The sequence below is a fragment of the Coregonus clupeaformis genome, unplaced genomic scaffold, assembly GCF_020615455.1.
Source record: "Coregonus clupeaformis isolate EN_2021a unplaced genomic scaffold, ASM2061545v1 scaf3424, whole genome shotgun sequence".
Classification (NCBI taxonomy): domain Eukaryota; kingdom Metazoa; phylum Chordata; class Actinopteri; order Salmoniformes; family Salmonidae; genus Coregonus; species Coregonus clupeaformis.
The window spans coordinates 6,333-19,065 of record NW_025536878.1 but is presented as its reverse complement, the minus strand read 5'-3'; the positions used below and the strand labels follow the sequence as shown (position 1 = coordinate 19,065).

Here is a 12,733-nt window from a genome sequence, read left to right as displayed (position 1 = left end):
CACGGCTGATCTGACCGTGGAAGCTGTGGAAAAGTGCCAGGCCACAGCGGAGATGCTGAATGCTTCCCGAAAAGACCCCAGGAGTGCGGCCCCACCACAAATGGGAAGAACCCGTCCAAAGGACCCCAAGGTCTCGAACCCAGCCACGTCAGGACTTATCCCGGCTCAGGGGAGCCAGAAACCAGGCGGGTCCAAGAAGAGTACACCAGGAGGGGGAACTCGACAGTGTTACCGGTGTGGGGGAGATGGGACATATCTCCTGGCAGTGTGGGAAACCAGCCGATGAACCTATGCCCACTGCGGAGTCCTCCAGCTCAGCACCCACACACCGTTTGCCTCGCTCTTGGGAGTCGTAGAATGGCGGCCCAGATCGACCACCCCACCTGCCCGGTAACTGTGAATCACCATGATGTGGAGGCCCTTACTGGATTCTGGTAGCCGGGCCACCCCTGGTGCGTAGGCGATTTGGTGGGCCCAACGTGTCTGACCCCGGGGAAAGTCCTCCCAGTTTCCTGTGTCCATGGGGACACCAGAGAATACCCCATTACTGAACTTACAATGACCAGCACACGGGGAACCATACACACGACGGCGGGGGTGGTTGATTCCCTCCCCGTCCCTGTCCTAATTGGACCAGACTGCCCAGCCTTTTACCCACTCTGGAGAGAGTCTCAGGAGAGGATAACCCGAGACCGCGGGGAAACGGAGAGGCAAGACTCATCCTGGGAAGGCTCCGGTGCAATCCTCCAATTACTCACTCCCGCCCCGGGCTCTGATAGGGATGGCAGGTGCCCAGACCGACACAGAGACGGAGCTACAGAATCTGGACAAAGAACTGTCTGGGCTGAAGGGGACCGCTGAGAGGTATCGTTTGTTAAAGCAACAGTTAGACATGAAGACAGAAGAGTTAGATATCCTCCAGGCTAAACTCCAACAGAGCTCCTTCCATAAGCCAGGAGGAGCTGAGAGGCTGCGCAGGACCACTCGAGGAGTGAGGAGACCCTGCGCAGTAGAAGGAGGTCCAGAAGAAGGCAGAGGAGAAGTACAAGGTGTTGGAGAACAAGATGAAGAATGCGGAGGCAGAGAGAGAAGGAACTGAAAGCTGCTCAACAGAAGCTAAACTCTGCTAAAACCAAGGCAGATGCTCAGTAAGAAACTCAAGGAGAGACAACAGGAGGCTGAGTCCCTGGTCCTAGAGGTGGAGGAGTTGAAGAGAGAGCAGGCTGGCAAGCACCACGGCAATGCGGACGCCCTCTCCCGGCGTGATGCCTTCTTCACTGCCTTTACCCCGACGAGGACGTCGGTCCCGAGGAGGGGGATGTGTGATGTCCACGAGAGGCTGTGTCCTGAGGGACGTTACATCCCCCTGAGATGGCTGCAAACCCAGACAGCTATGGCTCCATCTGCTGGTATGGTCGGGAACTCCCACCCCTCTATGGCCAATCTTCCCATGGCTGAAACAAATGAGGAGCTGATGAGCTGAAGGTGTGTGGGGGGTGAAGAGACACAGTCTCAACCTGGGCTCTCTGGGAGGACAAGAGTGCTGCAGTCCACTTCCATGAGGAATATAAGGATTTGGAGATACACATTACCCTTTGGGAAATACTCACCTTTGGATATGATGCCCTGTGGAAATACGTGAGAGACATTTGGAAGGACTTTTTGCTGGGTTGGCCACCTAGCTGCAACGTGGACTACAGTAAGGCTGGGGAAAAGTTATCTGAGCGAGTGAGAATTATGATTTTGGATGTGGAAGAGACATCCCTGAACTGTTAACCCTTAAAGAGCCACAAGAGAACAAGAATTTTGTTATATTTTTAAGTAATTTCCCAAGACCTATAATAAAATCCTTGTTTTGTTTGAACCTTGTCTCCTTGCACTACTTGAGCAATCCCGCTGAAAGCTGTGTAGCCTCTCGTGACGTCACAAGTGTTAATTGGGAAATCAATCCAAACACTAAATAGGCATATGGCATATATGACAACTGCATTTAGTTGACATTAAGATATTTGGATTCAATAATATTGCAGGTTGCAATCTTCTCTCAAATCTGGTCGCATTCAAGTGGCTCTTGATAAACCGCTAACTTATTTTTGTCAATTGCTGTTCAAATACGTGATGTAGATTTTTTTAAAAATTACAAACAGATTTTAAATGGCCATCCCTACCAATTTCTTTCGATAGTGGGAGTCTTTAAGTGTTTCACAGATATCCTTCAGTTCGTCATTTGTTTCTGCAGGGTTTTGCAGCATTTCGGGTTGCCCCAAAGGATTCCTTTGGCTGCTGGGATTCCTTTGGCTGCCCAAGGATTCCTTTGGCTGCCGGGTCTCTATGGCCTCCATAACTTGGTTCAGAGCAGTCTTGAACTCTGTATGGATCATCTCCAGTTTCACCATTATCCTCATCTCCACTGCTTGAAGATCTGCAAAATAACATATACTCAACAGTTTAGCTGCAAGCAGCGTGACGATACAAGCCATGAGTACCAGGCAGGACATGTATCAAGGCCATGTGAAATACCTCGATCAAAATATCCACCCCTTCATATATATTAGTAGTATTGATAACCATATAGCTGCTGACAGCTATACAATTTGGAATTGATGTTGATAATACAAGAGAAGCAACATTTCGTAACATATAGGCTAGCATAATATACCTTTAATGTATCCAGCGGGCATCTCAGAAGCCACAGGCTCATCAAGCAGGGATGGCAGCTCTTGGTCTAAAATATAAGTAAAAATTCATGCTGTTATTCAAACTTTCTACATTTCGATTTCGAGATCAATATCTTGATGGCTAAAGAAACCTGATTCTGATGCTCTGTCTTGGCCAGCTTCTTCCTGGCTGCCACTTGGACTAACTGAATCTTGCCCTGAATCTTTTCTACAACGCCCGGAGAACTGCCCCCTTTATTCTATGTACCCAACGCACTAGAAGACCAGTTCTTAAAGCCTTTAGTCGTATCCTTATTCTAGTCCTCCTCTGTTCCTCTGGTGATGTAGAGGCTAACCCAGGCCCTGCATCCCCCAGTATCACTCCTACTCCCCAGGAGCTATCATTTGTTGACTTCTGTAACCGTAAAGTCTTGGTTTTCTGCACGTAAATATCAGAAGCCTCCTTCCTAAGTTTGAGTTATTCACTGCGTTGCACACTCCGTCAACCCTGATGTTCTAGCAGTGTCTGAATCCTGGCTTAGGAAGGCCACCAAAAATTCTGAAATTTCCATCCCCAACTATAACATTTTCCATCTAGATAGAACTGCCAAAGGGGGTGGAGTTGCAATCTACTGTAGAGATAGCCTGCAGAGCTCTATCATCCTATCCAGGTCTGTGCCCAAACAGTTTGAGCTTCTACTTCTAAAAATCCACCTTTCCAGAAATAAATATCTCACTGTTGCCGCTTGCTACAGACCCCCCTCAGCCCCCAGCTGTGCCCTGGACACCATATGTGAATTGATTGCCCCCATCTATCCTCAGAGTTCGTACTGCTTGGTGACCTAAATTGGGATATGCTTAACACCCCAGCCATCCTACAATCTAAACTAGATGCCCTCAATCTCACACAAATTATCAACGAACCTACCAGGTACAACCCCTAAATCCGTAAACATGGGTACCCTCATAGATATCATCCTGACTAACTTACCCTCTAAATACACCTCCGCTGTCTTCAACCAGGATCTCAGCGATCACTGCCTTATTGCCCTGCGTCCGTAACAGGTCCTTCGGTCAAACGACCACCCCTCATCACTGTCAAACGCTCCCAAAAACACTTCCAGCGAGCAGGCCTTCCTAATTGACCTGGCCCAGGTATCCTGGATGGATATAGATCTCATTCCATCAGTAGAGGATGCCTGGTTGTTCTTTAAAAGTAATTTCCCCTCAATCTTAAATAAACATGCCCCATTCAAAAATACAGAACTAAGAACAGATATAGCCCCTGGTTCTCCTCAGACTTGACTGCCCTTGACCAGCACAAAAACATCCTGTAGCGTACTGCATTAGCATCAAATAGCCCAGCGCGATATGCAACTTTTCAGGGAAGTTAGGAACCAATATACACAAGCAGTTAGGAAAGCAAAGGCTAACTTTTTCAAACAGAAATTTGCATCCTGTAGCACTAACTCCAAAAAGTTTTTGGGACACTGTAAAATCCATGGAAAATAAGAGCACTTCCTCCCAGCTGCCCACTGCACTGAGGCTAGGAAACACTATCACCACCGATAAATCTACAATAATCGAGAATTTCAACAAGCATTTTGCTACGGCTGGCCATGCTTTCCACCTTGCTACCACTACCCCGGCCACCAGCTCTGCACCCTCCGCTGCAACTTGCCCATGCCCCCCGCTTCTCCTTCACACAAATCCAGACAGCTGATGTTCTGAAAAGAGCTGCAAAATCTGGACCCCTACAAATCATCTGGGCTAGACAATCCTGACCCTTTCTTTCTAAAACTAGCCAAATTGTCGCAACCCCTATTACTAGCCTGTTCAACCTCTCTTTCGTAACGCCTGAGATCCCCAGAGATTGGAAAGCTGCCGCGGTCATCCCCCTCTTCAAAGGGGGTGACACTCTAGATCCAAACTGTTACAGACCCATATCCATCCTGCCCTGCCTTTCAAAAAGTTTTTGAAAGCCATGTCAACAAAACAGATCACCGACCATTTCGAATCCCACCGTACCTTCTCTATGCAATCCGGTTTCGAGCTGGTCTGGTGCACTTCAGCCACGCTCAAGGTCCTAAACGATATTATAACCACGATCGATAATAGACAGTACTGTGCAGCCGTTTTCATTGACCTCGCCAAGGCTTTCGACTCTGTCAACCACCGCATTCTTATTGGCAGACTAAATAGCCTTGGTTTCTCAAATGACTGCCTCGCCTGGTTCACCAACTACTTCTCAGATAGAGTTCAATGTGTCAAATCGGAGGGCCTGTTGTCTGGACCTATGGCAGTCTCTATGGGGGTGCCACGGGGTTCAATTCTTGGGCCGACTCTTTCTCTCTGTGTATATCAATGACCGTCAGCTCTTGCTGCTGGTGACTCTCAGATCCACCTCTATGCAGCTGACACCATTTTTGTATACATCTGGCCCTTCATTGGACACTGTGTTAACAAACCTCCAAACGAGCTTCAATGCCATACAAGACTCCTTCAGTAGCCTCCAACTGCTCTTAAACACTAGTAAAACTAAATGCATGCTCTTCAACCGAACGCTGCTTGCACCCGCCCACCCGACTAGAATCACTACTCTCGACGGGTCTGACCTAGAGTATGTGGACAACTACAAATATCTAGGTGTCTGGTTAGGACTGTAAACTCTCCTTCCAGACTCTCACATTAAGAATCTCCAATCCAAAGTTAAATCTAGAATCGGTTTCGCCTTTTCGCAACAAAGCCTCCTTCACTCATGCTGCCAAACATGCCCTCGTAAAACTGACTATCCTACCGATCCTTGACTTCGGGATGTCATTTACAAAATAGCCTCAACACTCTACTCAGCAAATTGGATGTAGTCTATCACAGTGCCATCCGTTTTGTCTCCAAAGCCCCATATACTGCCCCACCACTGTGACCTGTACGCTCTTGTTGGCTGGTCCTCACTACATATTCAAGTCGCCAAACCCACTGGCTCCAGGCCATCTATAAATCACTGCTAGGCAAAAAATCCCCACCTTATCTTAGACTCATTGGTCACCATAGCAACACCCACCCGTAGTCTGCGCTCCAGCGGTATATCTCACTGGTCATCCCCAAAGCCAACACCTCCTTTGGCCGCCATTCCTTCCAGTTCTCTGCTGCCAATGACTGGAACAAATTGCAAAAATCTCTGAAGCTGGAGACACTTATCTCCCTCACTAACTTTAAGCATCAGTTGTCAGAGCACCTTACCGATCACTGCACCCTGTACACAGCCCATCTGAAATTAGCCCGCCCAACTACCTCATCCCTATATTGTTATTTATTTTGCTCATTTGTACCCCCTATCTCTATTTGCACATCTCTTGCACATCTATCATTCCAGTGTTAATACTAATTGTAATTATTTTGCACTATAGCCTATTTATTGCCTTACCTCCATAACTTGCTACATTTGCACACACTGTATATATTTTATTTCTGTTGTATTTTTGACTTTGTTTTGTTTTACCCCATATGTAACTCTGTGTTGTTGTTTTTATCGCACTGCTTTGCTTTATCTTGGCCAGGTCGCAGTTGTAAATGAGAACTTGTTCTCAACTGGTTTACCTGGTTAAATAAAGTGAAATAAAAAAAATAAACTGAGAAAACAGAAGGAAAACATTTAGACATAATTTGCATGCTTTTGAAACTGGCACAGAACCTCAAGTGAAGGGATGTCAGTCAGGAGCTCTGTGGGAAGGTTAATGAATCCCAACAAAATAAATGCTAAGCATAATTTTTTGTTTTAAACAATGCTTTTAGTTTGATGGCAAATACATACAGATATTTACAAACAGAAGAATATGGTGATTTCACTACTGTTGTCAGTACAAGTTTTACCCATACACAGCACCACAAGTATTTGGAAAGTTCTAACAGTATGCACAAAATAGTAATATGACTTTAAATAACCTAATATGCAAAAATGTGATGGTAATTGTATTCTATTGAGTGGCTTTGATAGGTTTGTAAAAGCTATAATACTTAATAGAATTCAATTGTTTACCCTAACAAACTACAACCAGACACTTTACTGTCGCTCTGGCTTGAGGTGGCACATGGCCTCCAAGTCCTCTGCATCTGCAACTTCAGAGAATATCACAAATGTCAAACCGTTACCACATTTACAGTACACACTTAACAGATTTTCCTGTCCATCCCATACAGTTGGTGGGAACAGAACTTTGAGAAAGTAGGCTCGTTTATCAGACTTGAAACATTATGTACATTGTAGGGTCTTTTCAAAGACACTGGCTCTTGAAGTTGCTAATAGGAAAAAAAAAAAAGAACTGTTACACTTTGGTAATGTGACTAATATCGGATGGGTGTGGTAATTTCTTGTCATATCAACTGCAAGGCATTTGAATAATTGTTGGTGTTATAGAACGGATAAATTGCACTTTTCATTATCTGGATTGTGTACATTTAAGACAGCCCTTTAGTAAAAATGTATGTATCAAGCCATAGCCTGCATTATTTTTTATATGCTTATGCTAGTAATAGACTAAGAACACTTGTCAATGTTGTTCTTCATCAGGACCTAAGAACACGATTACTGAACCCTGTAACACAGGCTGTGATTACACGTGGCACTATCCAAGTAACATAGCTAGCTAAACTATCTATTAGCCAACTGGCTAAGTAGCTAACTGACAAGCTAACTTCGCTAGTTAGATAGCCTGACATCATCAACGTCTTTAACTGGGGTGCTGGGAGTACACAACTTACTTGTAAGGTTTAAATAGTACACGCTGGATAAATTACCTTTTGTAAAAACTTCCAGGAGGTAAACTGTGTTCGGTCGCAGTCGAGTCGATGGCGTCTTCGCTGTTCAGCTGTGTTGTTTCACTTTACCAATTAGTATCGTAGGTGTTTCTTTCTGGCTCCAGCCTCAGTATTGTTAGTTAGTTGCCACACCACTTTTATATTTGCAATGACTGATAATGGAGTCTAAAGGAATCGTCAGGCCACCACTACTGCTAGCTGCTTTATAATGATTTTTTAAAATTATTATTATTGTTATAGGCTACATTCATAAATTAATATAAAAAATATTATTTTCAGGTATCTTCCATAGGCCTATACTGAGGTCAAAATTACATTATGAATTTCCATAAATTTATTAAATCGGTAGAATTATGGAAAAATAAATTGCGGAGGGGAAGAGCTGGATCCACATTCCTTTACTCCAAGCACAAGTATGCTGGCCCAATATCTTGGGATCCTAAAGTACTTAAATAGAACGTAACAAATGTTCTTACACACTTAGAAAGACAACATTACAAGTGTACCACCTCTTGATTTACAGAGACGACATTCCAAAATGTATTTCTATCATTCCAATTGTCAAACGTTATATGAAGACAAACCATAGCTCTAAATGTAACGTTATGAAATATTCCTAGGATATCTCCAAAATAACATGATATTCAGAACCTTTCATGGACTACCAAGGAACATTTTTATGTCTGTATAGCAACCGGATATTTATAACCTCTATAATACTTATTAGAATCGTTATGAATGTGCCATATAATATCCCCAAAACGGCTATGACATTCAGTACCTCTGGAAGACTTAAAGGGAATGTTATCAAATGTCTCAGTTACGTTCCTTGTTAGCTGGGTTTGTAACGTGTTTATTATTGTTCTCCTGCTAGACAAAGAAAATATTGGCAAAATGACTTTTCCGTGACACAATATACACTGCTCAAAAATTTAAGGGAACACTAAAATAACACATCCTAGATCTGAATGAATGAAATAATCTTATTAAATACTTTTTTCTTTACATAGTTGAATGTGCTGACAACAAAATCACACACACAAATTATCAATGGAAATCAAATTTATCAACCCATGGAGGTCTGGATTTGGAGTCACCCTCAAAATTAAAGTGGAAAACCACACTACAGGCTGATCCAACTTTGATGTAATGTCCTTAAAACAAGTCAAAATGAGGCTCAGTAGTGTGTGTGGCCTCCACGTGCCTGTATGACCTCCCTACAACGCCTGGGCATGCTCCTGATGAGGTGGCGGATGGTCTCCTGAGGGCTCTCCTCCCCAGACCTGGACTAAAGCATCCGCCAACTCCTGGACAGTCTGTGGTGCAACGTGGCGTTGGTGGATGGATCGAGAAATGATGTCCCAGATGTGCCCAATCAGGTCTGGGGGAACGGGCGGGCCAGTCCATAGCATCAATGCCTTCCTCTTGCAGGAACTGCTGACACACATCCAGCCACATGAGGTCTAGCATTGTCTTGCATTAGGAGGAACCCAGGGCCAACTGCACCAGCATTTGGTCTCTACAAGGGGTCTGAGGATCTCATCTCGGTACCTAATGGCAGTCAGGCTACCTCTGGCGAGCACATGGAGGCTGTAGCGGCCCCCCAAATGTAACTTCATTGAAGTTTTAGAAATCTTTGAGTCGGCGAGAAAGCCTGTGGTTTGTGTCTCCAGACTCTGGAGTGTCATTTGCATACTAGTGGAGCACTCCTGTACAGTAAGCCTGCTCAGGGGAAAGGTGTGGACAGCCTTCGCCAGTTCTGTGGGTTTGGAGATGCTGCGTGCAATTGGGTTCCTCCACCGTAAAAAGACTGCCGGTGCTGGCGCTGCCAGCCCCTTCCCCGGACCCTGAGCCCTTCTCTGAGCCGCCCATAAGCGGACAGGGTTGAAAGGTGCCATCTGACCATGGAGATGGCGCTTCTCTAAGTCTGCCAGCAAGCTTCTGAGTGGATTTGGAGGTGTGTCTGCGGACTGAAAAATGTTCCCCCATCTGAAAAGTTTTAGGCTCTGCCAGGCATTCCCTCTCTCTCACGACTGACACACGCCGCACCACGCACCACACACACTTCCCTGCTTGACATCAAGGAGCTGAGGGATCTGTCCAGAACACCAACAAGAGACGCCTTGACTTAAAGGCAACTTTCCTTAATCACCCTTCAAAATCAGTCCGAGGTGGACTCCCGTGGCATATCCCATCAATTGGTGCAGACTTTCTCTTGAACAGTTTGTAAGTGTTTCATGCTTTACAAACTTAATGGCTCATTAAAGAGGCACACCTGGATCGCTTTTGAGTAGATTATCGACAGGAAGACTAAAGGAGAGACAGGAAGTAGATAAGCATGTTCTCCATGTTAATAAAGAGAAAGTGAATGATTGAAGTTTTTTTTCTTTTTTAGGAAGTGTTTACTCTCATTTTCAGATTCAGTATGAGATTTCCCTAAAAATGCTACATTTATTAATGTTATGACACATATAATGACACTATTTGTCTGTCCGAATAGTGTCCTTTAGAGTCTGCTAGAGTTTCCCTCCTTTTAGCCGTAATTTGAAATGTAAAGTTAGGCTTGTTTGAGTGGAGAAATTGAGCACTGCTCTGGCCCTCAGTAGCCACCAAATAAATTTCAATCTGGGGATGTGAAATCGATACGTGCATTCTGTCTTCCACCTCTTTTAGAGTCCTTGCAGACTATCCTCTGTGATTTAAAAAGTATGTTAATGTAATTTATTGGACCTCTTTCCTTAATCAAACATTGCCTATAATTACATACCTTGATGGCTGCTGGACTTCTAATTGCTAATGCTTTTCCCTGGAATTTGTCCTCTAATCCTTGTATGTGATTACTCATTAGAAAGAAAGAAATGTGCTATGCTGCTTCTTTTAGCTGGCTTCTCACTGCCAAGGAAATGGGGTTCAGAGCATGTCTTGGATGTCCTACTAGTATCTTGTTTGTCACTGTGCTGTTTGAGGGAGAGCTATCGGGTGTGGATGCTCAGGTTTTAACTATGAAAAGACTATTATAACGAAGATAACTATTATAATATACAACACAATCCCATTATGACCATTTGATAATTCTGATAATCGCAACTGATTATTGCATAAGTGGAGATACAGTAATCAATGATGCAAAGGGAGATACAACTGTGCATGACCTTTGAGTGGTAGCAATGATTTCAAAAGTAAATGGTGTTTTGTCTGAAATCCGGGGCAGGGGTGTGAGCCATAAATGCATGAAGGAAAAATAAATTGGAGTGAGATATTTAAAAATCTTTTATACGTTTGTATGCCCATCTGATGACAATCAGATTGAGTCGAACAAGCTTATTTTATCTCAGTTGGGTTGAATGTCACACATTTACAGTGAGGGAAAAAAGTATTTGATCCCCTGCTGATTTTGTACGTTTGCCCACTGACAAAGACATGATCAGTCTATCATTTTTATGGTAAGTTTATTTGAACAGTGAGAGACAGAATAACAACAACAAAATCCAGAAAAACACATGTCAAAAATGTTATAAATTGATTTACTTTTTAATGAGGGAAGTAAGTATTCGACCCCTCTGCAAAACATGACTTAGTACTTGGTGGCAAAACCATTGTTGGCAATCACAGAGGTCAGGCGTTTCTTGTAGTTAGCCACCAGGTTTGCACACATCTCAGGAGGATTTTGTTCCACTCCTCTTTGCAGATCTTCTCAGTCATTAACGTTTCGAGGCTGACTTTTGGCAACTTGAACCTTCAGCTCCCTCCACAGATTTTCTATGGGATTAATGTCCTGGAGACTGGCTAGGCCACTCCAGGACCTTAATGTGCTTCTTCTTGAGCCACTCCTTTGTTGCCTTGGCCATGTGTTTTGGGTCATTGTCATGATGGAATACCCATCCACGACCCATTTTCAATGCCCTGGCTGAGGGAAGGATGTTCTTACCCAAGATTTGAAGGTACATGGCCCCGTCCATCGTCCCTTTGATGCAGTGAAGTTGTCCTGTCCCCTTGGCAGAAAAACACCCCCAAAGCATAATGTTTCCCACCTCCATGTTTGATGGTGGGGATGGTGTTCTGGGGTCATAGGCAGCATTCCTCCTCCTACAAAGACGGCCGAGTTGAGTTGATGCCAAAGAGCTCGTTTTTGGTCTCATCTGACCACAACACTTTCACACAGTTCTCCTCTGAATCATTCAGATGTTCATTGGCGAAACTTTAGACGGGCCTGTATATGTGCTTTCTTGAGCAGGGGGGACCTTGTGGGCGCTGCAGGATTTCAGTCCTTCACGGCGTAGTGTGTTACCAATTGTTTTCATGGTGACTATGGTCCCAGCTGCTTTGAGATCATTAACAAGATCCTCCCGTGTAGTTCCTGGGGCTGATTCTTCACCGTTCTCATGATCATTGCAACTCCCGAGGTGAGATCTTACATGGAGCCCCAGGCCGAGGGAATTGACGAAATATTTTGTGTTTCTTCCATTTGCAAATAATCGCACCAAATGTTGTCACCTTCTCACCGAGCTGCTTGGCGATGGTCTTGTAGCCCATTCCAGCCTTGTGTAGGTCTACAATCTTGTCCCTGACATCCTTGGGAACTCTTTGGTCTTGGCCATGGTGGAGAGTTTGGAATCTGATTGATTGATTGCTTCTGTGGACAGGTGTCTTTTATACAGGTAACAAACTGAGATTAGAGCACTCCCCTTTAAGAGTGTGCTCCTAATCTCAGCTCGTTACCTGTATAAAAGACACCTAGAAACCAGAAATCTTTCTGATTGAGAGGGGGTCAATTACTTATTTCCCTCATTAAAATGCAAATCAATTTATAACATTTTTGACGTGCCTTTTCTGAATTTTATTGTTGTTCTTCTGTCTCTCATTGTTCAAATAAACCTACCATTAGAATATAGACTGATCATTTCTTTGTCAGTGGGAAAACGCCGTACAAAATCAGCAGGGATCAAATACCTTTTTCCCTCACTGTACAGTCGATAGCCCTATTTGGTAAAAGACCAAGTCCATATTGGCAAGAATTCAGCTCAAATAAGCAAAGAGAAATGACAGTCCATCATTACTTTAAGACATGAAGGTCAGTCAATCCGGAAAATTCAGAGAACTTTGAAAGTTTCTTAAAGTGCAATCGCAAAAACCATCAAGCGCTATGATGAAACTGGCTCTCATGAGGACCGCCACAGGAATGGAAGACCCAGAGTTACCTCTGCTGCAAAGGATAAGTTCATTAGAGTTACCAGCCTCAGAAATTGCAGCCAAAATAAATG

At 44.1% G+C, this 12,733-nt stretch overlaps 1 long non-coding RNA gene across 1 annotated transcript; it reads right to left on the bottom strand.

Moving 5' to 3' along the window:
* Positions 1–2,659: 2,659 nt before the first annotated feature.
* On the bottom strand, positions 2,660–6,753 carry LOC123489897. The gene is made up of 3 exons (XR_006660733.1): positions 6,722–6,753; positions 2,810–2,863; positions 2,660–2,725 (listed from the first exon to the last, which is right to left on the bottom strand). It is a non-coding gene; the product is annotated as an uncharacterized LOC123489897 (long non-coding RNA).
* Positions 6,754–12,733: the final 5,980 nt, after the last annotated feature.